At 37.8% G+C, this 4,065-nt stretch overlaps 1 pseudogene; it reads left to right on the forward strand.

The window, feature by feature from the left end:
* Window positions 1-1,661: 1,661 nt before the first annotated feature.
* Window positions 1,662-2,525, forward strand: LOC110288920 (annotated as a pseudogene).
* Window positions 2,526-4,065: the final 1,540 nt, after the last annotated feature.

The raw sequence follows: 4,065 nt of genomic DNA on the forward strand, positions 1-4,065 counted from the left end.
ACACAAATGCCCAGGCACAGAGTAGGCTTATTATCACTATCAGATAGATGGTTAATATTTCTATTAACTACTGAATAAATTTAACATTAGTCAGTAGTTAATATATATTCACATCTCCTTTCAATTCACCCTTTGTCTTCTGCCCTGGATACATAGGGAGATTTCTGGCCTTAAGCTCTACCTCTGAGGTCTGAAAAGATAAAATCTAGGAGAATCCCGGTATTTCTCGTGGGAAAAAAACTGTTCTAAATGTTGCTACCTAAGTCTGAGATCCAAACTGTGANATACTACCATTTGTGGCTGCAAATCATGAGGGAAGTCATATTGAAATCACTCAACTTTTAGCCAATCAATGTGCCTGTGACATCTTTCTTTCATAAACCAAGGTTTNCTGTGCGTCTCTGCCTCTCATCCCATCTCTTATTCAATTTTCATGCCTTTGGGATTAAACGAATACATTTTCAATTGGTAGCCACAGTGCANTGTACACTTTGATAATGATGGTTGCTTCACATTATTATCCTTCTGTGTTTGGTGAGTAAGAATTCAGTTCTGATGTATTCTGAATTTTCCACACCTCATTGCAAAAATAGTGGAAATTCTCATTAGTGACAATTTTAGAANCCNTAATAAGNTTTAAAATTANAAATATATGAACAGTGTCAATAAACGTTTCTAGATTAGAAAGAAAAAGTTAGTGCCAATCTCTCAATTGAAAAACGCAAATTTCAGCAAAAGACCATTTTTGGTATTTTTACTCCTGATGAGAGGGAATAGCTAACAGGAACAGATGAACTGACAACTGTGCTGGGATAGAGAAGATCTCTGTGCTCAGACATCACATAAAGGATCTCAAAGAATTAGGAAGACTCAGGTATTAAAAGAATTCTGATAATATTTTTTACAGAATAGAAGTAGTAACAACACACTAAAAGGTTACATCAATTGATATGCAAAAGGGCCTAACAGATAATTTTCTGGTTATATGGTATATTCAATCATTTTGTATATTTTGAAATGGATAAATAAAATTAAATTAAATGTATCTTAAAATAATCTGATTGATGATAGTAACAGTTGTAAATATTAAAGCATGATCTACAAATATTGGAATCAAATACAAAACATGTTCTAGAATATTATTCATAATTTTCTTACTGTGAACAAAATTAGCAATTTTTAGTGTTTAAGTTCAAAGAGCTTTTGTTATTTGGAACTATGTAAAATATTCTTACTCATAAAATAATTTCTCTACTAGAAACACTGATAATCTTCTTTAGGTAAACTGATTGTTAGACAGTCTACACAGATAATATATTGTGTTTTGGATACTCTCAGACTATGTCAGGTGTTATCTAAGAAGGGCTGTTGAATATATTTCTTAATGATCCACTTTTTTAAATTTTGGGATCTTTTACTATGCTTAATTTCCAAAGAGTATTTTATATGGTTTGAAACAATTTACTAATCAACATTAGGCATAGGATCCTCAGTTATGGATGTTATTAAATATGTATTAATGATATTTTAGGGTATAAAAGAATAGGAATATAAAAGTTGAACAAAATTTAGATATATTATTTGATTCTCAAAATATTCAATAATATTAAGATGTTAATGTATAAAATGCATTTAAATCTTCTTCTTCGGGAAAACACCAAATGGTGGATGACGCCGGTGCAGCGGGAGAGCCCGGAGGACCTGGGGGCCCAGGATTAGGAGGCCGCGGCGGCTTCCGTGGAGGATTCGACAGCGGTCTTAGGGGCAGCGGACGTGGCCGAGGCCGTGGCCGTGGTCGAGGCCGCGGGGCTCGTGGAGGTAAAGCTGAAGACAAGGAGTGGATCCCTGTCACCAAGCGGGGCCGCCTGGTTAAGGACATGAAGATCAAGTCCTTGGAGGAGATCTACCTGTTCTCCCTGCCCATTAAGGAGTCTGAGATCATTGACTTCTTCCTGGGTGCGTCCCTAAAGGATGAAGTTCTGAAAATCATGCCAGTGCAGAAGCAGACCTGGGCTGGCCAGCGGACCAGGTTTAAGGCTTTCGTCGCTATTGGGGACTACAATGGTCACGTTGGTCTTGGTGTTAAGTGCTCCAAGGAGGTTGCCACTGCCATCTGAGGGGCCATCATCTTGGCCAAGCTTTCCATCGTGTCTGTGTGGAGAGGCTACTGGGGGAACAAGATTGGCAAGCCCCACACTGTTCCATGCAAGGTGACAGGCCGCTGTGGCTCTGTGTTGGTGCATCTCATCCCTGCCCCCAGAGGCACTGGCATTGTCTCTGCTCCTGTGTCCAAGAAGCTCCTGATGATGGCCGCTATAGATGACTGCTACACTGCCACCCTGGGCAACTTTGCTAAGGCCACCTTTGATGCCATCTACAAGACTTACAGCTACCTGACCCCCGACCTCTGGAAAGAGACTGTCTTCACCAAGTCTCCTTATCAGGAGTTCACTGATCATCTTGTGAAAACCCACATCAGAGTCTCTGTTCAGAGGACCCAGGCTCCAGCTGTGGCTACAACATAAGGATTTTGTACAAGAAAAATAAAAGAATTAAGTCTGCTAAAAAATGCATTTAAATAATAAAAATGATAAGGAGAATCTGTTATGTATTTCATATGTGGTTTAAGTCATGTTTTTTTATGTATCTGTGGAATTAAAACACCAAGGTTATTTTATAGCAGTCTTACTGAATAGGACTGTAATCTAGTTCAAGGATGGCATTGAGATAAAACAATATTTATTGATTTTGATGAATACAAAATGTATCATATCATAGTGCCCAATGTGTATGAATTCTTAAATTATATTCGGCTCTAAAGATTCCTAATATATGATATGGCCATGAGTGATGAAGGTTACAATTTGTATAATGCTATTTATGTTGCGGCCCACACCTACCATGAACACATTCTTCAACAAGTAGAGTCTCAGAAAAAGGCAGAATACAACAGATATTTCACTGCTTGTCAGCAGGTAAAGTTTCTTACATTTCATTATGCTTAGATATATCATTATGATTTTTTAAATGGATCCAGAGGAACAACTGTACATTTGTTAGAGATTATTCTCTCAATGGAAAGATTTCTACACTGCAAAACTCCCTACTAAATCTTTTACATGGATTAATATCATACACAAATATAATATTTAATAGGAGGCAATACATTTTTATGAATGTCAGTGAGATTTGTGAAAGAGTGTCTCACATTTCACTAAATGAGTTCAAAATTTAGAATAGGAGCCAAGATTTTTATCATAAAAGCCTTAAGTGATGACTAGACTAGAATGTTTTGCTGAAGAATGGTTTCTCAGAAATTGATAATGTACTGCAGATATTATTTAGCCATTTAAATTAACAATTTACAAAACATAAATGACTAAGACTGCACATTTTATTAAGTTTATGTTTATTTTATGAGTATACTGTATGCACATGAAAATAATTTGTTTATTTTCACAATTTTCAGATATTCAGACTTCCCCATCATTCTCTCATACATGGTTTCATTTTTTTATTATGTATTTTCCTCAATACATTACCAATGCTATCCCAAAAGTCCCACATACCCTCCCCCCCCTACCTGCCCACTCCCACTTTTTGGCCCTGGCATTCCCCTGTACTGGGGCATATAAAGTTTGCAAGTCCAATGGCCCTCTCTTTCCAGTGATGGCCGAATAGGCCATCTTTTCATACATATGCAGTTAGAGTCAAGAGCTCCGGGGTACTGGTTAGTTCATAATGTTGTTCCACCTATAGGGTTGCAGATCCCTTTAGCTCATTGGGTATTTTCTCTAGCTCCTCCATTGGGGGCCCTGTGATCCATCCAATAGCTGACTGTGAGCATCCACTTTGTGTTTGCTAGGCCCCAGCGTAGTCTCACTAGAGACTGCTATATCTGGGTCCTTTCAGCAAAATCTTGCTAGTGTATGCAATGATGTCAGCATTTGGAGGCTGATTATGGGATGGATCCCTAGATATGGCAGTCTCTAGATGGTCCATCCTTTTGTCTCACCTCCAAACTTTGTCTCTGTAACTCCTTTCATGGGTGTTTTGTTCCCAATT

Source organism: Mus caroli, unplaced genomic scaffold (genome assembly GCF_900094665.2).
Source record: "Mus caroli unplaced genomic scaffold, CAROLI_EIJ_v1.1 scaffold_25214_1, whole genome shotgun sequence".
NCBI lineage: Eukaryota > Metazoa > Chordata > Mammalia > Rodentia > Muridae > Mus > Mus caroli.